Source organism: Sus scrofa, chromosome 9 (genome assembly GCF_054392235.1).
Source record: "Sus scrofa isolate SSC_HxYL_T2T_F1_AM1 chromosome 9, Sscrofa_HxYL_maternal_Yorkshire_Landrace_v2.0, whole genome shotgun sequence".
NCBI classification, from domain to species: domain Eukaryota; kingdom Metazoa; phylum Chordata; class Mammalia; order Artiodactyla; family Suidae; genus Sus; species Sus scrofa.
The window spans coordinates 16,004,743-16,030,089 of NC_139391.1; the positions used below are offsets into that span (position 1 = coordinate 16,004,743).

General features: G+C 35.5%; 1 protein-coding gene across 9 annotated transcripts in view; it reads right to left on the reverse strand.

Annotated features, from left to right (window-relative positions):
• The window catches only part of TENM4 (teneurin transmembrane protein 4), a 2,941,714-nt gene extending 2,931,119 nt beyond the window's left edge, over positions 1-10,595 (reverse strand). For all 9 annotated transcript variants that reach the window (XM_084975397.1, XM_084975391.1, XM_084975384.1 and 6 more), the window contains exon 1: positions 10,326-10,595. The gene's annotated coding sequence lies outside the window, so the exon portion shown is untranslated. The remainder of the gene's footprint in view (positions 1-10,325) is intronic.
• Positions 10,596-25,347: the final 14,752 nt, after the last annotated feature.

A 25,347-nucleotide genomic window follows, 5' to 3' on the forward strand; every position in this document is an offset into this window, starting at 1 on the left:
TGGTCTTTATTCTTACAGGCATTTTTTTAAAAAAATAAAAAGTAACTTGAGTATCAAGGTTGCGTGAAAAAGTCATATGTTCTCTGTAGACTTTCCACATTACCTCTCTAAAGGCATCTGTCACACGTCACATTAGCTCAGGGTTTCCCATCCTGTGACTTGGAATGTTGTGTGAGCACTTTATCCTGACCATCCATAATACATTCGAATTCTGACCCTCATCTCAATTTCTTCTTCTGCAGGGAAGACAGTTCAGGTACTGAGTCCTTGAATCACGACCCTAGGTTCACATTCTAAACTTTGGTTTTGCTTTTTTTTTCTTTCAAACTCTCATCTATGTTATTCAATTTTTTTTTTCCCTCTCTCAAAAAGCTTAGCCAGGCAAGATATTTAACTTATGCACAACCTAGAGACATGAAAATGAAAGGAAGCCAAAGAGGTTTCCCCGACACGCTCATCCTCTGCTCTTATGAAACAGGTTCTATGTTGGAATCACACAGAACCTTTTGGGCCTTCTTTCTTTCCCTTCCCTATATAAAGTCTCCTAACTAGGATCCTCTTATAGGATCAAGAGAAAGAAATATGTCAGGGTATCAGTGGTTTTTCAAGATTCCCTAAAGAGAATATTTAATACAAGTCAATATCACATTACCCTCCCCCCACATCTTACGAGAAAAGGTTCAGCTGATGGTTTTACTATGTTGCTTTGAGTTGTGTTGTCCAAGAAGGAAGTCCTGCTACTGGGAGATAGATTTAGAGAAACATTTTGTTTTTACACAGCCAAATAATATTCAACCTCTTAGTCTATGAAACAGTTACTCAAACTCCCTTGATACTTCCCCCCAACATTCCGAGTCTTCCCTGCCTATAGCAAACTGAAAATACAACTGAAAACAAATCAAATATTTATTAACCCAAAAAGATCTCCTCACCTGTCCCTAGGGAATGGCGACAGGGAGAAATGAAGTTATACATTTTTTAAAAACTGCACAATATGCCAGTATTGACTATAAAATTCACTTGTATATAAATTTTGTCCTTCTGGAATCCTGTAATTCACAACTAGTCCTAGGCTTTAATTTTTTAAAACAAATCTAAATACCAGCTACCTCTCACTCAGATGATTTTACTTTAAAAAAAAAAAAAAAAAAAAAAAACTCATAAAATGTAACTTTTTCCTAGTGGCAGTGCACTGTGATTTTTATTCTTTTTTGGAGCTGATCAATTCTGATTATGTCTCGAGATGTCTTCCTAAATGCACTCCCAAATGCAAAACGTCAGAGACAAATAGGAGTTAAGTTTTGAACTTACTGCACCAACAGTGTTATAATGCTCCCAAATTGCATAAAATAATATTATATTCATCAAACACAGTCCTCATATCAAGGCTTCCTAAAGAGATTTATCCTTTGGTCTTGACTGTGAGGTCAAATGCTTGAACAACTTATGATAGATGGCATAAGTCCAAGTTTTTAGTACTCATGCAGATCTTGGGATAAAAACACATTGAATTAGATAAAATTACCCATGTCATTTTTTCATCAAGGTTAAAATCTAGATAGAATTGAAATCTCTAAATATGCTGAAAATAGGAGTTCCGTTGTGGTGCAGTGGAAACGAATCCAACTAGTATCCATGAGGATGCTGCGGTGGAGGTCGCAGATGCAGCATGGATCCCACGTTGCTGTGGCTGTGGCGTAGGACGGCATCTACGGCTCCAATTCGACCCCCAGCCTGAGAACTTCCATATGCTACTGGTATGGCCCTTAAAAGCAAAAACAAAAACAAAATGCACAAAAAAAAAAAAAATGCTGAAAACATTTTTTAAAAGCTAATTTAGGTATGTTTATAATAAAAACATTAAGCGGAAAAGATGGGTTAACTTCTTTAACCAATGATATAATTTTGAATAAAGACTGAGAGATGCCAAATCACCAAACACATTTTTGATTTCAAGGAAAAAAAGTATCCATTCCTACTGTAAAGAGTAACACAAATGAAAGCCAGCCTGGATTTAAACCAGTAAGAGGTAGGGATGTAGTTCTTGCAGAACACATGCTAAGCATTGTGTTCATCACATGTGACAGTAAAACTGCTCTTGGTAATTATCCAAAAATTCCAGAGAAAAGGTAAGTTTCCTGAACGCTGACAATGAGGAAAAGTGAATTTGTAAGTTTACCACCCATCCTACAACAAAATTCTATAGTGGATTATTATGTGGACTTTATAAAGATTCCAAAAAAGAAGCGGTGATATTAGAAGCCTGAATGGGTTTATAAGAAATCATGTCAAGAAAACTTTTTAATTGGATCACTTAGGAGTTATTTTAAGAGATAGCAATTTCATAAAGATGTGACAAAGCCTTAATTGAGATAGATCCTTACTAATAGAATGAAAGCTTGCAGAATAAAGGATGCACAGTTAAGCACTGATAACAATGAATCAATTATTACTTCACGGTCAAACTAGAGGGAGATTTCTGGCAGGTTGAACTCCATCCTATTCAACATCACAGATAAAAATGCATGGGACACTTAAGACTCACTTATTATGACACAGGGCAGAGGGGCTAAACTAATCTGGATCACAGATTAAAGGCTTAAAAAGGCTGGACAAAATATTCAAGGTTTAAAAAGGCATAATCAGGAAATGCTTAATATGGAATTTAGTTAATTTTTTGTAAAGTGCCTACTATGTAGACAGCACAATGGAACATAAGAAGGTCTATCTCAGCATTTGCCAATCTTTTATGAGTGTGATTATACAAATTATTAGCTAAAAATACTAATTCTTATATACCATTCTAAACAAGAATAATTTCCAGGAGAGGTTACTGGAAAGCTACTATTTTTTTTTTTTTAAGCATATCAGGTAATTTTTCTCATTGCAAAGGTTTTTGGTAACACTGATCTATGTGAAATAGCTGTTTACCTCAGGAAATCTGCAGAAGGGAGGAGACAAAAGCCATAAAATATTTGTGAAAGTTTCGTATACAGTAGATGGCTATAGACATGAGAAAGCTACTCTTACTCTTCTCTAAATTATAACGCTGAATATATTGAAAGGATTTTTAAATGCCATAAGATGATTTTTCTCAGGGATGTTAACAAAGGCAAAAAATGTAACTGTCACTTAAATATTTGTGGTTTTTTTATTTTTATTTTTTTATTTTACCCCCATACCAATTTCAGAGGTAAATGAGAATGGTCGACGTGTCACTTTAGGTGGGAGACAGTATTCTTTCAATGTTCATCTCAGGAGTGTTTCTTTTTTACACAAATCTGGGTGAAGAATCTACTCATTGTTTGAACAAAAACCAAAAAGTAAGGGCAGTCCAGACACTTTAAGACACTTCAGTCACTCTTTACTACAAATGTGAAATGTGTGCCGAGCATTAGAAAACCTGGATGAGGAACCCACCACGCGGTCAGGTGACATCAGGTAGGAGGTGAAATTCTCATTCCTGCTGACAAGATGACACTTTTCTGAAGTCTTAAGTGGAGACACACCCAAACTGGTGGGTCTATAAACCTGTATAGCATTTCCTGGCCTCCTAAGTTGATTAACTTTATTTCTCAAGTCCAGACTTAAAAACTTGGTACTTGCTTAGATCCCTAAATAGATAAGCTAGAATCGGGGCAATATCACTTCACCACTCCGCAGGCATGCTTGAGCCTGCAAAGAGAGCTCCTGATAGGAAATTCTCTCCCCCTGGAGTCAAGATTGTTACTTGGATTTACCAAGCAACTATTTTACAAGCAATCACTGTAAACCAAACTCCCACAAGTCTGAAATAGCACTGGGCATATTATTCTCCTTTTTGTATTGGAAATATTGTTTCTACATGGTTGTTACATTTAAGGAGAATAAGAGGGTTTTCCGAAAACAGTGATAATAGTGGAGGACCAAAAATACAAACAAACCGGAGTTCCCATTGTGGCACAGTGGTTAACTAATCTGACTAGGAACCATGAGGTTGCGGGTTCAATCCCTGGCCTTGCTCATTGGGTTGAGGATCTGGCATTGCCATGAGCTGTGGGGTAGGTCACAAACACGGCTCAGATCCCACGTTGCTGTGGCTCTGGCGTAGGCCGGTGACTACAGCTCCAATTCGACCACTAGCCTGGGAACCTCCATGTGCCGCAGGAGTGGCCCTAGAAAAGGCAAAAAGACACAAACAAACAAACAAACAATAGTTATTATGAAGAACAAATATGGACTGGAAATTTTTCAGCCCAAAATTAAAGAAAACAAGATACACCAACTCTTGCTAGGTATTTTAAAAAATAACAGGAAAAACTATTTTGATAATCTTTTTAGCTACAGCGTGTAAGAGAGTTGTGTTGCTCCAATAACACATTTTATTTAGAATGATTAAGCACTATGTTATTACTTGAGTTTTCAATAAGATGATTTACAATCACTTTAAGAATGCTTCATATGCATTTAAGAATGCATTTTGGATCACTGCACAGATAGAAGAGTAGGATGGTTTTCTAAATCATTGCTTCTGCCTAAATAATAATGATAAAATAGTAAATATTATTATAAAAGCAAATATAAACATATTCATAAATAAATACTCCCTTGGAGAACCAGACTAGAAAGAGTTTACATTGCCGCACCTGCTCATTCACAGCTTCGACCGACACGAAAGGCAGATAATAAGTTTTCTTTAAAGCCAGGAGGAACAGAGGAGAGTGTTCTCTGAAAATTGTACAGGCCACCTGCCCCTGAAGGCAGCAGCACTGAGATGTCCTCGATCTCTGAAGCAAATGAGGAAGGTCCAAAAATATCCTGCTTCTTAAACAGGTCTTTTTTTTTTTTTTTTTTTTTTAACCTGGTGTGATTTATGCAGAGAATCTGTAAAATATTCCAGTTCATCAAAAGTCTAATTTACATATATTTAAAGGACAATGTGGAAAATCATTAACCAAATGCATCACAATTCAAGAGCGTGAATGTTGGCTGGGGGTTTTTAGATCCTTAAATGTAGAACTAGGAGGTTAAATCGGTACATGGGATGGGTAGGAGAAAATAGAAAAAGGAAAGAAGAAAGGAGGTGGGGAGGGAGGGGCGAGTGATGGGAGGGAGGGAAAAAGAAAAAAGTGAGAAGTGAGTGTGGTTACTTTCTCTGCAATGCTTCATATCCTAAAGTCCTATGAAATAAAGGGCTCTTGATTCCTTTTTTCTCCAGTTTTTTAATGAGCGCATACTCATGTTGCTTACTATCTATCATCTTGAAATAAATTAAAATGATTACAGTACTGTGTGCATCAAGTAAGGCATCTCATCGAGTTCTAGTTTAGAGACCTACAGGAGACGGATGTTGGTTTGAGAAAATCAAACTAAATTCCAACCCAGACTGCACTTCCCATCATTGAAGCATGGGGAAAACCTCAAATGAGAATCCACAAACTCAATGGGAATTTTTTCCTAACTTAGTGGGAATTTTCTAAAGGTTTGACTATTCAAGGTTAATACCTGCTATAGTGAAACTATTTTAATGTGCTCTTTCTCTTTCCTCACGATGACCTGGAAGTGGCCCTTGATGAATTCTACCTGATTCTATTTCAAGGACAGTAAATGGAGTAAGACATGAATTTAGGTCTCCAGCAAGTGGAGCATTACACAATAACTTCTTGAGCTTAAATCAGGAATTAATTTATGTTTATATTCTTACTTCAAGCTATAAATAACTGACTTGGAAGAAAAACTTTCGAAACAGCGTCTTTCTGCTATTTGTTTTAAAAGAATGCACACAGAGAGTTGTTAGTTTATACTGGCTGAGTGCCTGAATAAGTGAGTTGAATGAAGAACAGCATGGATAAGACAGGGGCTGCCTAGGAGACTAGATTCAAGACCTAGAAAGCAAATCTACACACTTGATCCTAGCCAGGATGTTCACTAAATAGTGCCAGGGCTAAATAGTGATTAAAAGATTTAACCAAATTATCTGCCATTGGACTTCTCAAATTTGTTTTTCTTTTTGCTCAGAGTAAAATGCAATTAAAATAAATTCTGGTTTAATGAGATCTCCCCAATTCTTCCAAATTGGAAATAATTACCTGGAATAATCATGTTAATTATTTGCACAATACCGTCACACTTCCGTACATATTTAGAGAATTTCATTTCCCAAAGGCGTATACCCTCAGTCACAACCTTTTCAGAGAGTTATTTCCGGCCAATAGATAAGCCTCCTATACAAATGCCAGTGCTTTTCTGAAGCACAAAGAAAGCTAAGAGCTAATCTGATGACAAATAAGGAAATAAGGCATGGGCTATTGTGGCCTTGATAACTTATTACCTAGATTAATCTTAAAAAGCTATAGGAAATGACACCTAATAATCCTATTTTGCTATAAAACAGAGGCATACACTGATATGTGTATGTATACATATATGCTTTCTTTCATCCTCTTCATATGTTTATATTCAAAGATATAAGGATATCTTCTCAACAATGTACATGTAGATACATTAACCTATTTTTATATATAAACTAATCACAATGAACTGTAAATAACCTGGGGAAATATGTAATTTTATTGCTTTCTTTATAAAACATTTTCTTTTTTGAAGTACCTTATACCTTAATATGTATAAAATATGTATCATTAAATACATGAAAAATAACAAACATATTTTTAAAATATATGCATACAAGAAACAAGCATTGAGGTAAACGAGATAGGTCATGCCAGCTCAGAAAAATCACGCATAAAGCGAATTTGTATTGTAACTAAACAACTTATTTGAAAGCAGGAAATGCCACTAAAAGAAGCTTTCACAAAACCACCACCCTTTTGCAATATAACAGAAAATTAGCAATGCCCTGTCCATCAACCTGGAATGCTCAGGCTAAGAATATCAAAATTATTCTTCATTACCACTAGGTGGCTCACTCTCTATATTTATGCCTGAGTAGAGATGCCTCTGTGGCCCTGGAGGTTGGAGGCAATGAGATTCTTACTAGAGAAAACAGGAAGGAGAAAATGATCCCTTCCAAGCAAAATTAAAGTCTTGACAAAGATATACCCTTACTTACTCTCCCATAAGTTCTCATCATAATTGTCTTTACAGAAACAGGATAATTAGAGGAGTTATTATTAGACTAGAGACTTTGAGAAAGCCGGATAGAAACCAAATAACTATTCCGCATCCATGTTCAACATTCTCATATACTTTGCAAGTGCATTCAAAATATGAGAAAGATACCCAGTGGGAAAAAAGAGTGAAATAGAAAAAAAGATACCACCTTAAAATTTAAAAAAACAATCACAGTATTTACTTTTGACTGTATTTGGAATTTGAGAGGAAGAAAAGGTGAGAATTAGGGAAATAAAAATAAGTCCACAAAGATGGAGAATTTAACATGGAGAGGAAATTTACTTTTCTAGGTTTGCAAGATGGCTCTTCACAATCAATTTCTCCACCAAACTGCATTTCAGCAGAGAGAATATAATAGGACAGTAGCCACAGAAGCTTGTAACACCATCTAATGTATCACTATAAAAAGATTTACCATCTGGATCCTAATTCTCTTCAATATTGAAACTGTAGAGCATTTTCTTCTCTTCATTCTAATTTACAGCTATCACTCAGTGCAGCAGCCCTGAAGGGTGTGTGCAATATGCCATTGTTAGAGCCAGTATAAAATCCAAGGCAATTTGGGGAAAATCAGCTTGTGAGCATAACTACATGGTTTTCTCGCTATTCAGCACCTGTTCACATTTCATGAAAGCTTATACGTTGTGCTTGTATTTTTTTCTTCTCTTCCTTTTGCCTTGGTCAGCATAGTTATCACGCATGTGTAGAAATATCTGTGGACAGCACCATCAACCTTACCCCCACTGATGCTGAGAATTGAAATATATGGGATATAGCAGCACTGAACATTAACCTCCTTCTTTGAATTAATCTGTATTGTTCACTCTGGTTTTTATTTTTTAAAATCCTCCAAGACACCAATTCACCAAGCTACCCAGGAAAGGCGATCAAATACAGAGGAGGAAAAAAAAGTGTTTTAAAATTAAGAAGGCTGGTGAGTAGGAGCCAGCAGTGACAGAAGAGTCATCACCTCTGGCTTCAAATGAAATGAAATTGATTCTCCCTCAGCAAAGACGGCTCTGAATGGTGATCCATAAAGAGCTAGCAAATGGCTAACTCTTTACCAGCCTCACAAATCTACATGAGAAAGGAGGTGGAATGAAGGAGACCATGAATGAAAAAGGCAGCTCAACAATTGGGTTAAATTACCTTCCACCTCTACCCAACGCCTGGTCACAGGTCACATTTTTGGATCTCTTAATGTCACTTGCTGAATTGGCAAAAGAAAGACAAAAATAGTGTTCTCTCTCTCCTCCCAAGATTCCACTCAAAGTACATACCATTCACCTGACATGGAAAAAAAAAGAATTATGTGGCTTTTATCTCCCTTGCTGTTTCTGATCTCCTGATTTTACTAGACGTAATAAAACCTCTCAGGCTGAGCATGGCAGCCACAAGAAACATGGAAAAAGTAATATGAGTAGGCTTATCCCAAGTTTGAATATGAATCTAAGTGTGAAGTAGCAAAAAGTAAAGTCATGCTTTCTTGGTGTATTTGTTACCAGAGAGCAGACGGTAGAGTCGTTTTTTGCCAAATTACTTTAAGAGCAGCCAATGTAAAAGCCATAGATACTATGAGAGCTGAAGGCAATGACAGAAAATATATGTTAAATATTTGTCATGGACTGAAAATATGTATTGAGCTCTGCAGCGGGATCTGTTGCATTAAACAGTAATGGCAAGTAAAGGAGGCAACTCATCTTTCTTCTGCCTTCCAAAGACGCATCAGATAGCCTTACATAGATGTTTTTGTGTTTGATTTTTTGTTTATGGTTTTCTTCCTTTTTTTTTCTTTTTTTTTTTTTTTTGGCTTGTATATTTTTGCTCAAAGGACCCCTGATATTATCAGAGGAGCTGGTATCTGGCTGGCTACAGTTGAAAATTCCTGGCTCGAGGTGCTATATTTACTTTTAAGCATAAACTTAGATCTGCCTAAAGTCATGTGCCCAGCCCCCATATAAGAATTGAATCATTCAAATCAAGACAGACGTGCCAATAAAACATGTGGTAGCTTAGAGGCGCTGCCCAGAAGAGTATGAAAAAAAACCACTAACTTTTACAAGTGCAGCACAATTGAGAGTGCTGCCAGTAAAACGAGTCACAAAAAATTGCACCCTCTGATTAATTTGCTACTTATACACATACTCCTTTAAAACCTCACTTTTGAACTCAAGGAACACTCAGAGGTACCGTGTGCCTGGCTTGCATATAGGATATTGTCTTCTAAAAAACATTTTCTGTATGATCATGTCAACTCAGTTGCCTAAATTATGGCTATGATTCTATTACAAAACTTCTTGGGGGATGATGGGCATAAACCAGTTACAATGAATATTAAGGGGTGGGGATGTTAAAAAGTTGGTGAAATTTTTCCCTATCCGTATTTTTTAAGTTAGAACTTTGGCTAACAAAACAAGTCCAGAGATGTTATGGGCAATAACACATGCAGATGAACATCACCAAGGCAAGGACACTCAAATCGACAAACCCCAGTGCTGCTCGGAATTTAGGAAGACACAGCTCTGTGAGCCAAGAATGCAGTCCCAGAGCAGAGCTCATTTTAGGAGGCGAAATCTCCAGTTAATTCTTTACCATATCAAATAATCAATGAACCCACCTTATCACTACAGACAGACTTATCTCAACCCCAAACTTCCCCTCTTCAAATCCACATTATTCCCATATGTAGAAGAGCTCAAGAAGTTGAAAAGACATTTGCTTCCTGGCTTTTTCTCACAAAGACAGCAATTTGCATGAATGTTAAACTTCTGTGATTCAGCAACTTTCACTCCTGTCTACATCACTGAATGTTAAATGCTGATAAAGAGTTTGAATCACTTGGCTTTTATTTCAGAAGACTGGGGTATGTTTTTCACGGCCACAGAAGAGAAGATTTAAAGGCCCTGAAATTACACACAGAGTTGCATAACAATTGCCACCTAACTCAAAAGGTCAGAAATGCACATGTGCTCAACGTGGAGTTGCTTATGAATCATATACTGAAACTGAGTTCCATATTTGCAGAATATTTGTAAGGATGGGGACAGAAAAGTAGAGTTACTATCTGCATCCAAACTTTTATCCGAAAAATCACTGCTGAACTATTAAACATTTATCATGCTGCTTCCTAGAGTGAAAAAGTCTTTGTCAAAGTCAATGCCGTGATTAAGAAGGTTTTCTCTTTCCTAAAACAAGAAATTGCAAGTGCCTACCTGAAAGCAGATGGTGAGGTCGCTGGCACGTTAGGAGAGTGACTAGGCAGCAGTCTTACCTTCAGCACAGAGCAGCCTCTTCCCTGGCTGCCTGGCTTTTGGAAGAGGCTGCCCTCTTGCAAGGGGCTGAGGAAGCAACGGGGAAGAAGTAGCTGTCCGCCACTAGCTGTGACAGCAGCGCAGTCACCAGGTCCTCCGAAACGGATCCAGCGCTCCTTCAACAAATCAGCCAGTGGCAGCTGGTGCCTCAACCTAGGATGCTGGGACTGCAGTTACTAACGCCGCCCCACTGGAGAGGAAAGCGCTGCTGTGTGTGCGTGTGTGTGCGCGCACTAACTGCCAGCTCCAGGCTGAGCCACTGTGTGCTGCATACTCAAAATGCTCGTGTGGGGAGGAGGCTCCTCTATTGGGACCCCATCCTCCCCCACAGAGGAATCAGTCCACTGACCTTGCTGCTGGGGATTCTGGCTGAACCGCACTCATCAATAGTTTTAACAATCAGTCAAATGAAGGAGATGGGATCAAGCTTTAGAGAAAGATAAGTGCTTTCCTCATAAGCACTGAAAGAAAAAAAAAAAAAAAAGGTTTATCTCTACTCAACATTTTCTATCTAGAACTGATACATTTCCCTTGAAACACTTATGTCTTGAGCAGGAAAACTAATTGATAGGTCCCTAAGTTAAAAAACTTTTTGTGGAAAAAAAAAAAAGAAATCTTTCTAGGTTGTTAATCTAAGCAGGATAGGCTCTTACCTAAAAGGCAATTCAAAACATTTATCACACGGAGATCTCTCAGATGCAGACTTGGATTTATAACTATCGAATTATGATGGTTTAAACTAACAAGTACTTTCAAAATCAGGGATTCCATGTCACAAGTATAAATGTTTCAGACTAGAAGTAGAATCTGAGTCCAAATCCAACTCAGGTTTTCTTTAAACATTATCCAATGACAAGTATGAGGAAAGCCCTAGGCTATGAGTGCATCAAAGTACACATGAAAATGCTTTGTAAACTATAAAAGATTAGCTATAAATTACAGATTACAAAACTTGTCATAAAGAATGTGCAAAGCTCCTGTGAGTCACAAAAGAGCCTTTTCAGGGTCTGTATTCTAAATGATACTAGAAAGCATCACTGCTAAACTTGGAGCTAGTCCCTGTGATTGCAGGTTCTAGAACCCAAGTGGAAAGCCAGAACAGAACTTGCCCTTGAGCATATATTGCTTACCATGTCCTATATCTGCAAAAAAAGGAATTAAAGGTTGGAATTACTTTCCCTCAAGTTAGAATCTTCCACTAGCTAATATCAGACCAAGCTCAAATCAAGAAATGCAATAATGTAGAAAAGAGCAGAAATGAGAATCAAGGTACTTGACATCAATCTGATCTGTCCTCAAGTCCCTTGATCCCTGAGCTCTGGCGTCTAAGGATGGTGATGGTGGATGACAATGGTAATGACCACCCTACCACTAACACCACAGCAAGCACACAATGAAAGCTAATGTTTATGGAGTGCTTACTACTTACCAAGGACTTTCTAAGCATTTTTAATTTATTATTATTATTATTACTATTCCCATTTGCAGATTAGAACAGCAAGACAGAGAACTGGTAAGTCAATGGGTAGCAATCCTTCAGGGCTCATGTTTGTTAATTTATGCTACTATGAAAATGATTTAATTAAAAAAATTTTTTTGAGAATAACTTCAAACATGCAAGAAAGTTATAAGAAAAAGAATAATCCAAAGCACCTGTATGGCCTTTGCTTAGATTTATTATTAACATTTAGTCCATTTGCTTCATCACTTGATCAACAGAGAGAGGTGCAATATACATTCATCATGTCCCTTTAGTGGTTCTCTCACTATACATTTTATTTTTTATTTTTTCCTCCCTATACATTTTATGAGTAGTGATATTTCTCTATATAATCAATTACTTTTACCAACTTCGGGATATTTAACACTAACACAGACTTAATCTAATTTATTATCCATTTTCCAATTTTCCACTTGAACTGAAAAAGTTAGATAGCATTTTTCCCTCTAGGAGTGTATCCAACCTAGCAGTCAGCTGTTGACTTTAGCTGTCATGTCTTCCGGTTTTCCTTCAATATGGAAACTCCATAGCCATTCTTTGGCTTTTATGACATTTTTGAAGAACTCATTTCTTTTTTTTTTTTTTTTTTTTTCAGTTTTATAGTTGTCTTATGTTTCCTAATGCTTAGATTCAGGTTATGTCTTCTGGTTGAATTGACCCTTTTTGCAATGTCCATGTTTGTCTTTTATTATAGTCTTTAAAGTTTGCTTTCTGATACAGGAATAGCTACCCCAGTTTTCTTTCGGTTTCCTTTTGCATGGACTCTTTTCCCATCCTTTCATTTTCAGTTTGCGTTTATCTTTATATCTGAAGTCTTTTATAGGCAGCATACAGATGAGTTTTGTTTTTTTTAACCATTCAGCCACTTCATACTTTTTGATTGAAGAATTTAGTTTTCATTTAAAGTTATTATGCATAGGTATATACTTACTGCCATTTTGTTCACTGTTTTCTGGTTGTTCTGTAGTTATTCTCTGTTCCTCTTTTCTTGCTCTCTCTCTTTGAGGCTTGATGACTTTCTTTAGTGTTATATTTAGATTCCACTATCATTATTTTTGTGTATCTACTAGAGATATTTGCTTTGTGGTTACCATGAGGCGCACATATATCAGCTTTAAATATATAAAGGGCTGTTTTAAGTTCATAGTAAGTTTGAACACTTTCTATGAGACTGATGCACTACCTACTGTGCTAACGAGGCACCTTGAAGCATTCTAAAACTGCACATTTTTATTTCCCTTCTTCCCTTTACTAACTGTTGTGGGTATAGTTATTTTCAGCCACTTTTGTCTTTAACTTTCGTATTATGATGAGCAGCTATCATATTATACAGTAACTGAACTCCTGGATGGCTATCTCAGAGAAATGAAGACTTACATACACACAAAAGCCTCATTTATAGAGCAGCTTCATTTATAACAGGCAAATTTGGAAATACTTCTAATGTACATTAACAGAAGAATAAATAGTGGCCTATCTCATAGTGTGTTATTCAGACATAAAAATGAACAAACCTGATAAATGAAATATTTTTGGTATACCTATAGAATTATGAGTCATTTGGAGCTTATCCTTATACAGAGCATGAGGAATGGATCTAACATTATTTTTTTCCAAATGACTATTCAGTTGTCCTAAAACCAACTATTAAAATTATATTTTTACCCAGTGATTGAGATATCAAATTTGCCACATACTGTATTTCTAAATGTGGTTGTATCTATTTCTGGACTTGCTTTATTCCATTGGTCTGTCTGACTCTCTAATCAAGTACCTATACCATACTGTTTCAATTACAAAGGCACTGTAATGTGTTTCAACAACTTGCATTTTTTTACCCAAGGATTGTTTAGTAGATGGATTTTAATTTCCCAGTGGTTCATTTTACACACTTTTAAAACATTTTTACGGCCATAATAATGTAAAATTCACTTATAATAAATTACATTTAAAGTATAAAAATTAAGAAAATCTGATATCACAAGTGGAAACCATCACCTCACTCAAAAAAATAAATACATCATGCACCCCTCCCTGCAAAGTTTCTTGTGCCCCTTTACATTCCCTGCATCCTCTTTCCTCTGTCCATGACTCCTTTCGTCACTAGGCAAAAACTAATCTGTTTTCTTTCACTATAGATGAGTTTGCATTGTCCAGAATTTTATATGTTAATTTATATAGTATATATTCATTTTCCTGACTTCTTGCATTCACCTAAATGATTTTGAGACTCAAGCACTTTGTTGCATGTATCAACAGTTTATTTTTACTGCTGAGTAGCACTGTATTACATAAATATACCATAACCTATTTTTCTATTCATGTGTTGATAAACATTTGGGTTGTTTTGGTTCTATATCATCTTTTCTATTTAACATAATAGTGGAGGGTAGAGAAAACAGAAAAAGAAATAAAAGCATAGAGATGAGAAACTGTGTTAAAATAATCCTTAATCTCAGATATGATTGTTTATGGAGATAATCCTAAAATTAACAAAGAAATTCCTAAAGTTAATAAGAAAATTTATAAAATTCCAGAATAAAAGTTTGCTTTTAAAAGATTGATTATAATCTACATATAGGAAACAAAAAACAGTTGGAAAATATTTTTAAAATTCAATTTAAAATAGTTTTAAAATGTGTAAGGTACAGTGAAATAAATTTAGCAAAGGATAGAAAAAAATAATTACACTGAAAAATGCAAAATATTAAGTTAGACCCCAGTAAAAGGAGAGAGATAAAGTTTTCATAGAGTAGAAAGCTAAACATGATTATTATGAAAAAAACTCCCCCAATTAATCTATAGATTTAATGCAATCTCAATAATAACCACTGCTGGATTTTTAATAGGAATTAATAAGCTAAATCTGAAATGAATACGGAAATGCAAAGTAATATAGAACTAAGCAAGCAGGTGGAAAAGAATGAAGTTGTAGGACAAACAATACTTAACTTCAACACTTTCCATGAACTACAGTCATCAAGATAGTTTTGTATTTGCATAGCAATTAGAAAACAGATTTAAAAAGGAATCAAACAGAGATTCCATCAATAGATCCACATTTATAAATTCCTCAAAGGCACCAATCAATTCAAATTGAAAGTAAAATATTTTCGATAATTGATGCTAAACAAGAGGTTATCAGTATGAAAAGAAAAAAATTAGACTTTTCTCTCACAGGTATACAAAATTAATTCAAGATGGATCAGATACCTAAATGGAAACTATACTAGAGTTATACAATTTTACTAGACTTATACAATTTTAGGGAAAATGAAGGAGAATATCTGCATGACCTTTAGATAGGCAAAGATTTTCTAGGCGAACCAGAGAAAGCAGTAACAAACAAAAAACAAATGGTGTTTTGGTAACTCTAAGAATAGATATCTTTAAGATAGATTCTTAGAAGTGGAATATTGTAGAGTTCCTGTCATGGAGCAGCAGAAATGAATCTGACTAGGAACCATGAGGTTGCAGGTTCGATCCCTGGCCTCACTCAGGGGGTTAAGGATCTGGCATTGCGGTGAGCCGTGGTGTAGGTCACAGATGCAGCTCAGATCTGGCATTGCTGTGGCTCTGGTATAGGCCTGCAGCAACAGCTGTGGTTAGACCCCTAGCCTTGGAACCTCCATATGCCGCGGGTACGGCTCTCAAAAGACAAAAAGATGAAAGAAAAAAAAAGAAAAAAGGAAAAAATAGAGGTGGAATATTGTTCCGAATGTGATGCATATTTTAAGTAAATACGCTATTTCAGTACCTTAGAAATTCTCTACATAGATACCCAGTGGAGTTGGAACATAGGAATTTCCCTTGTGGCATGATTGTGAGTGAGGGATTTGAAGGAGCACAATTAAAGATTATCCTTGGCTAGAGATAGCAGGCATGACAGCAGTGAACAGTGGAACTGATTACAATTACCAAATTCATCATCAAAATACACTGGTCAACTTACGTAAAATAATGAAGCGACGCAGGATAGAAATGAGGTACCTGTAGTGAGTAAGTAAAAAGTATGACAAGTTGAATAGTAGGTACTTGGGAAGAGATATACTACAATAAAGAATACCCCAAAAAAGAAGAAAAGAAGGAAAAGGGAATTGGCTGATGGCATAAAGTAGAAGAGAAGAACAAACACTTAGTAAGTATAGAATAAAAGGATTCCCTTTGTTGTATTCATTCATTGATCTCAGAAATTAACTAGAGTCTATCACACAGGGGGCATTCAATAAACATTTTCTAAATAAAAAAGAAAATGAATGAATGAAAAGAAAACAAACAGAGCTTGAGCATCTCCTATTTTGAAACTCTACGATGCACTGTTTCTAAGAAACAATCATGCAAGAGGAAGAATAAGTCTTTTTGCTTCAAACCTGATAACAGTATTACCATCAGTATAACCTCAGTTAAGACAGCTTCTCTGAGCTTCTGTTTGTCATCTGGAAAACTAGCTAGCAGTAACTACATGAGTGATACTGTAATGGTTTAAAAGATTATCTATGCAAAGCATATAGCCTAGCAGTTATACAGAGTAAGTGCTGAATAAAACTGGTAGCTATTAATATTATTAAAACATTCTACTTCACTTAACCATATGGTACTTACTGAATATCTACTATGTGCTCAACACTGATACAGAGGCAAGGAAAGAAAAATAAAGCTCTGTGTTTATGGATTTGACTCTAGCTTAGTAAAACCAGAAACTCCAAGTCAGTGAATGTTTCTCTTTATGACTTCTGTGTCATGAATACATTCTTTAATTGTTCACAGTCTATCACATTTTAGCTACCTAGTAAATATTTCCACTTGAAATATATATGTTACTATTTGCTTTTTTTTTTATCTCCAAAGATGTGAACACCTCAAGATCAATAGCTGTGTCTGATTCAGCATGGCTATTCGCAATGCCCAGCACAATGCCTGACACATGTAAAAACTCACTGCTTGTGAAGTAAGCTGAAATTTCACACATGCAGATGTACCAGCTGGATACTTAACTTATAATAAATCCAACAAAGATCAGAAAGCAAAGATGCCACAGGTGTCCAAATCAAGTTGAGGTCAGATGTATGAAGGAGATACAGTAACAGAGGAGTTAAATATGTGACTCCTGAAGCTGGACACCCGGTTTGGACTACAATTCTCCCAGTAACACTTTGTGACCCACATGAGACTCTACATTTTAGTCTTTCCACCTATAGAATGAAGAAAATAAATGTATCTATATCATAGAGTTGCTGTAAAGAACAAATTAATATAATAAAGCATGTATAAGAATGTCACAAACATTATCATCATTATCATCATCCTCTTAAAAATAAGTTCTTCACACTCAGAACTTCTTATTGCTACAGCATAAAGAATCCTAAGTCAAGCATTAAATTGCTATCTAATTTTCTCATTCGCTGCTTGCTTTTAAATAAAATACATAATCAAAGAAATAGTATTGGAAGAAAACGTGCAATCAATAGGCTGGCAGAAATGACTAGGCATAAACAGAGAAAACAGACACAAGTCAACAAGAAGACCAAACAAAAGGGAATTTTCAAAGTGAAAGATGAGAAGTACGGTCTAGAGGGATGAATTCCACAATCTCGAAAATGATGTATTTCTTCCAGTGTTATATTTTCATAGTAGACACTCCAAGAATGTTATGAGTGAATTAACTCCCTGTGCAATAAAAGGGGGCTTTGGTAGAGGTATGGGAACTTAGGTAAAAAGGGCAAAAAGGAAGAAAAAATAAAAGTGTTAATCTGGTGCTTATAAAGTTTGATCCATTTGGGAAAAAAACATTTAACTCCATAATTCTAAAACTCCAAATTTTACTACCACATATGGCCACAGGAAATATGCCCTTTTTCTTAGATTATCCTGCACTTGGACATTGATTGTATGTGTCACTTAGTTGGCATAGCTTGATTTCACCTGACGTCTCTCTTCCTGGTACCAAACAACACTTCAAATCTCACCACTCAGGACTCAAGCACAATACCAACCCTCAGCCAGATCAACCCTGGTACTTCAAGAGGAGAAAGAGGGATAGGATTCAGAATGCTGCCCAGTAACAAAGTCAGCTTCCAAATTCTGCTCTTCCAACACCAAATTAGTGTTGTTGTTGTTGTTTTTAAGAAAATGCACTACACACACAGAGAAACACGCACATATATATAAATCAATGGACACATTTAGAAACTAGTGTACAAAACCCATAAACATTATAAGTCACTAGTCATGGAAAATTTCTATAATTTATAAATATTTTTCTGTCATTTCCCCCACTTTCATACACATATACACACACATACACAATCTCTTCCCACAAAATTGGAATTTTTCATTCATGCAGCTTTGTAGCCAGCATTCTCACATAATCTATTATGAATGTCTTTCCATGGCATTAAATAGTAATGCACTGTATTGTATTAGGAGTATTGTATCCTATACATGGATGTGCCATGGTTAACTTTACCAGTCTTTTATGTAATTGGGTCATTACCAATTTACTCCTTGTTATAAATAACAGTGCAGTGAAAATCCTTACAAATAAGTCCTTATTTCCCACCTATTATTTCCTTAGGATGAACTGCTGAAACTGGAATTGCTAGTTCAAAGAACGTAAACACGTTTAGACTCCACATGCCGCTAAGTTGCTTTCCACAGAGATTGCACTCATTTATGTTTTAGGAATGCTGTCTTCTACCACTTCCGATTTTCTTCCCACAGTAACACAGCTGCCTCTGGGAGACCCAAAGAAGATAGCAAAGAGATTAGGCACACGGAAAAACTTCTCTCTCTCACTCAATAGTAATAGTGTGGAATGTAAATAAAAACCGGAATTGCCAACAGAGACATTAGCATATTTTATTCAGCATAAAATATTTTTTATTTCCTTTGGAAAGGCAGTAGATATAAGACTCACAGGAAATAATAAAGGAATATCAGAACCTTTGCATGAAAAATGAGATTTTTAATCTTGAAACAAATTCTCTTTTTTATTTCTCACAGATATGTTTTGGTGAATATACTTGTATGATAATAAATGGGTCATTATCATTTTTCCTTATTTCCAATAAGATTTTCAAAATCTCCTACTGACCTTTTAAAATAAATATCTAAGCTCAGATAGTATCCTTTACTTAGAAAAAAAGCAGAAATATGTAAATCAGACTTCTATTATCAATGTGACAATTGCACAATGTCTTTTCTGTCCCACAGGGACTTCTGTGGTGCTATGGATGGTGGACATTGTTAGTTCTACCCTACAGCTATTTTTTTCCATCTTCCATTCTAGCGCAGTTCAGATTGTGACTAAGAGAGTACCCATTCCTCCAAATGCCTAGCTCAGGATGGTAATGATATTCCCATTCCCTTCTCCCATGATCTGTTTCAAGCTTGAGATATACCTCCTGTCAATGGGCTGTGAGGAAAAGACTTCTGGGATATTTCTGGAAAGGATTTTATCAGTATGCAAAAGAACTGGATTTTCCAGGTAAGGAAAGAGGGAAAAACTTTTTTTTTTCCTTTTATTTTTAAGGCCACATCTGTGGCGTACGGAAATTCCCAGGCTTGGTGTTAAATTGGAGCTGCAGCTGCCGGTCTATGCCACAGCCACAGCAACATCAGATCCAAGCTGTGTCTGCAACCTACACCACAGCTCAAGGCAACGCTGGATCCTTATTCCACCGAGCAAGACCAGGGATTGAACCCATATCCTCATGGATACTAGTCAGGTTTGTTACTGCTGAGCCAGCCACAACTGGAACTCTGAGAAAGACATTTTAGAAATAACATTACAGTAAGCAGGTATATGGATTGTGTATTTTCAGGTATATGGATTGTGTATTTTGAGTAGCAAATTGGTAGATGAATTTGCTAAAAGAAGAAGTAATAAATAAAGTTCTTATTTGCAAGACTAAAATATGTTTGAATTTTTATTTTCTCAAATATATTTAATAAGCATCTGCCATATGCCAAGATCTATTTGAGTAGGGTGATAGAAACAAAACTATAAGCAAAGAATGAAATGTTCCATAGTATTAAGTGCTATGAAGACACTAAAATAAAATATAAGAAAGATTTGACAAGAAAATGGTGGTTGTCAATATTTAGAATGGATGACCAGAGTGAGCAACTTTAGAGATATTTGAGTGAGACTGCATCAATAAAACAGTTGACTATAAGAAATTATGAAGGATGGAAATTCAAGGCAGGGAAAAAATACAAGCTCAAAGGCTTAGAGGCGTGAGAGTTTTGTTATCAAAAATTAGAGAGTAATGCTTATAGGCACAAGCTTTAACACTGTGGGTATTAGAATTCATGATGAAAAGTTAATATTAATTTTAAGTGCAGTAAGAAACAAATAGAATTTTAAACTGGGGTATAATATAGAAAGAGGTCTATATTAATTTTTAAAAGAAATCCCTCTTTATGTTGAGTGGAGATTAAACTGTAGAATAGAAAAGAAAGCTGGGAGGTCAAAGTGGAATAATAGCGACATTTTCCAGATTAGAGATAATGGTATCATGGTCTATGCTTCATAGTGGAGGAACAGTAGAACTGAAATTTAATTACATGATGAAGGAGAATTGACAAAATCTGCTCATATTTTTAGTATAGACTGAAGAAAAAAGGGAAGACAGACTCAGGTTTTTCACTTGAATAACTGTGCAGTCTGTGGTACCATCTACCGAGACATAAGATAATTAGAGAAAGAACCATTGGAGGAGGATAGTGAACCAATAATTTTTTGTCGGACATACTAAATTTGAGATATATTCTTCCAGTTTCTGGTAGTTACCAGCAGTCCTTGGCTTCTACCTAAATCACTCTAGTCTGCCCTGTGGTAACACTGCCTTCTATTCTGCCTTTATGCGTCAATTCTCCATCTGCTTCTCCTATAAAAACACACATGATGGGATTTATGACGTGCTTAGATAACCCAGGATAATCACATCTCAGTATTCTTGACTACATCTGCAAATACAGGTACCAGGGATTGGGATATGGATATCTTTTAGCAGGAAATGTTCTGTCTACCACAAACAGGAACTGAAAAATGAAACACAGAAAATTATAAAGATTTAAAAGGGTTTTGTTTGGGGAAGTTCCCTTTGTGGCTCAGTTGTTAATGAACCCGACTAGGATCCATGAGGATGAGGTTCGATTCCTGGCCTTGCTCAGTGGGTTAAGGATCTGGCGTTGCCTTGAGCTGTGGTGTGGTTGCAGATGCGGCTTGGATCCCAAGTTGCTATGGCTGTGGTGTAGGCCGGCCACTGTAGCTTCAATTCGACTGCTAGCCTGGGAACTTCCATATGCAGCAAGTGCTGCCCTAAAAAGTGTTTTCTGGTTCAAAAACAGAAAAAAAAAAAGTGGAAGTATTAGCTGAGGCTTGTGGAAGCATGCACGCTATTTCTTTGTATGTTTATGTGGCAAGACGAGAGATGCTAGAAGACACTTCTATGCTGATGGAAATAATAAGAGAAAAAGGGAAATTGTAATACAAGAGAAGATAATTTGGCTCATAGGCTATGGATCTGTTTAGAAGTTTTAAGCAGAGCGATGATAGGGACATGTTAGTGTTTTAAATAGATTATAATCGGAGCAATGAGGATAGATTGAATATTGTATTGTTATCTATCTTTATTTTCCCTTATAATTTCAGATGTGAAATTTTCAATTTGGTCCTACGTTTCTAAAAAGTTTATTCCAGTAACTGTGGGATAGGATAGAAGTCATGAGCACTCCAACTTCATAATCTTCCTTACTTCCAGAAAAGTGTCAGTTGTTTAGAACTCCTAAAATAAACACATTCAGCTATTTCACAGTGTATGGTTTTATATATTTTTTTTTTCTTTCTGTGTACAAGTTTGTCTTTTACAACTTCCTTACTTTCCTGGCAAATTGACGTTTACCAAATCCCGGCTCAAACATGATAAAATTCATAGTATCTACTTTGCATACCCACATTTCATGTGTTGATCTCTAGTGTATTAACTCTGAACTTCTTGCATGATTTCATTGTCATATTTGTAAAAATATGATATAACTGATTTCCTTAATGAATCACGAGTCCAATGAAAGGAAGTCCAATGTCTTGCTCTTCTACATATCTTATTGCCTTATATAGATACATGATCATAGTAGGTGTGCAATAAACATTCGGCTAAATATATGAATAAACTGATTTTATTTGCATTAGTTTAAACATCCTATTTAATGAGGATACAGAAAATCTTTCCTATTCTATTAAGTAATTATTTATTTACCCTCTCTCTTATCTGCTTTAATTGGGCAAAGTTTATTTGGTATGCTGAATATCCCAAGATTTGTATAACTTTTATATTTGGATAATTTCCCCTAGCCCTCCCTATGTGAGATATTGTGGGAAATATTCTTCCCTGGGAGAAGGCATCAATTCTGCAGAACTAAAGATGTGGCTTGGCCTAAGGGAGGGACAATTCTGGGAAAAAGAGAAACCAGCAGAGTTTTTGTTAATCGCAAAGGCTGGCACAAAGTACTGGAATCTGGAGAATCTCCAAATCTATAGCCAGATTTTTCCACGGGAAACATGCCAAGACCCAGAGCTTTAGGTATGGAAGAGTGAGAATGAAATGTCCTGAAACCTCACAGTGTTTGAGATGATGCCCAATGAAATGAAGAGTATCTATCTCAAACACTATACCAGTTTTCTTCCAGGACATTTGACGTATTTAGTTTCTATAGGATGAGACTAAATAATGAAATGCCAAAACATAGAAATGGCACATCTGAAACCCTCCCCCCTCAATCTCTTTGGTCTGAGAAGACAAACATTACTCTGCTCTCAAATGAAAATTTGGGGATTCCTCATCTGAGACATTAGAGCTATAATGAGTCTTTACAAAATTGTAAACCAGCTCATATGGAACAAAATCTTTAGTGGGAATCGGCCACTCACTCTAACTGATTGAAAAAGCAAAATAGAATCCTTCTCTGGTGAAAAATACCATCACAACAACCACCTCAGTCCTGTCATACAAAATATCAGGCATATAATAGATCTTTCAAAATAATCTGCATGCAACAGGGCATGAAAATATGACCAATTCCAAAAAGAAATGCAAAAACAAGAACAAAACCAATTTGTCAGATAATGTAAATATCATGAAAGGGCTTTAAACATTAAAAAACGTTAACATAAAACAGCTAAAAATACAGAACACTATGGATAAAAATAGCAAAATGTCAAAAGAAAAACATGTGAAATAATCTAATGGAACATCTAGAACTTAAACATACAGTGTTTGAAATTAAGAACTCAATGGATATAATTTTGCAAGACTGCACTAGAAAATTCAAAGATCATTATTAGAAATTTTCCAAAGTGAACACAAAGAAAAACAGAAATGGGAGAATATAACAGACAATGAAAAACATATGCTACCCAGTCTAACAGCCTAACGTAGATGAAATTTCATTCCCAAAAGGAGAAGTTAAAAGAAATATGTTTAAAATCAATGAATGGCAGAAAATTTCTGAAACTTAAGAAAAATATCAACCACCAGATTCAAGAAATTCAAAAAACTACTCAGATTAAAAATACAAACAAGTCACATATAAACATATAAGCATACCATAATGAAACTGCTTAAAAAAAAAAAAAAAAAGAAAAAAGAGGAAATCTTAAAAGCAGATTTTAAAAGACATCACTTGAAGAAAAAATGAATAGAGTGTGGTCTTTCTTTTTTATTTTTTACACTTTTTCACTCTTACTTAAGTTTACACGTTTGATGAAAATACATTCAAACTTTAAATACTACAAATAAAATATTTTAATGCTTTATTTCTTTAGTATCAGTAGAACAAGACAACTCTTGATTATTGTGGTGGGCTGACGGATGACTGCAAAGATATCAATACCTAATCCTTGTTACTTTATTTGGGAATACAGTCTTTGTATTTGCAGATGTGATTAAAATTTTTTCTTAAAATTTAGGTTGTACTTGTGATTTTTTTAAAAGGTGTACAATAAGACAATATATGTATACATTATGAAGTGATTACAATGATCAACTTAACATATTTATCACCTCCCAGAGTTAACTTTTTTGGTGTAGTAAGAACACTTAAGATCTACTCCCTTAGTAAAATATAAGTATACATTGTAGTCTTATTAACTGTAATCATCATACTTTACATCAGATTTTTAGCAACTATTCATCTTATAACTGAAAAGTTTGTAACATCTAATTAATCTCTTCCTATATCCCCCCCATCCCCTAGTACCTAGCAACCATCATTCTACTTACTCTCTGGTCTATGAGTTTATTAATTTTTTTTAATTAAAGAAAAAAATTGAAGAAGATACAAATAAAAGCAAAGATATTTCATGCTAATGGACTTGAAGAATTATTATTGGTAAAATAGCCATACTACCCAAAGTGATCTACATATTCAAAGCAATCCCTAGCAACATTCCAATAGCATCTGTCCCAGAAAAATAAAAGCCAACCTAAAATTTGTATATGACCACAGAAGTCCCTGAATAGTCAAAATAATCTTGAGAGAGAAAAAATATGGAGGCTTCATTGTTCTTGATTTCAAATATTACAAAGTATCAAAACATCAAGATATTTGCATAAAAACAGGCACAGAGATCAGTAGAACACAGCTGATATTTGGAAAATGGTACACCCACATGGAAAAGAATAAAACTAGACCCTATCTTACACCATACACAGAAAACCAATTCAATATGGATTAAAGACATATTTAATATCCAAAACTATAAAATTCCTAGAAGAAAACATAGTGGATAATCTCCCTTACATCAGTTTTGGCAAAAGGTTTTTGGATTTGACACCAAAAGCAAAGGCAACAAAAGTGAAAATAAACAAGCGGAACTACATCAAACTAAACACTTTCTTCACAACAAAGGAAATCTTCACGAGATGAAAAGACAATCTATGGAACAGGAGAAACTATGTGCAAATCATATATCTGTTTAGAGGCTGAAGTCCAAAATATATAAAGAACTCATACAACTCAACCACAGGAAAACAACCTGATTTTAAAACTGACCAGAGGACCCAAAAAGACATTTCTCGAAAAAGACATACAGAACTCCTCCAACAGGCACATGAAAAGATGTTCAGTATCACTAATTATTAGAAAACTGCACATCAAAATCACAAAGATATCACCTTACACCTATTGGGACGGCTGTCATCAAAAAGATAAGAGAGATTATCATTCCTCAAGTCCCACTTTAGCCACCTGCTTTCTTTGACCAAGACATACAGACTCCAGCAGCTTTGGGGTGCAGTGCAAAGCCCACTTCTAACATCTATTGGTCCAGCCAATTTATTGAGCAACTACTAGGAGCCAGGCATAGCTGGAATACAATAACCAATGAAATCCACACAATTTTTGCCCTCAGCAGGGGTC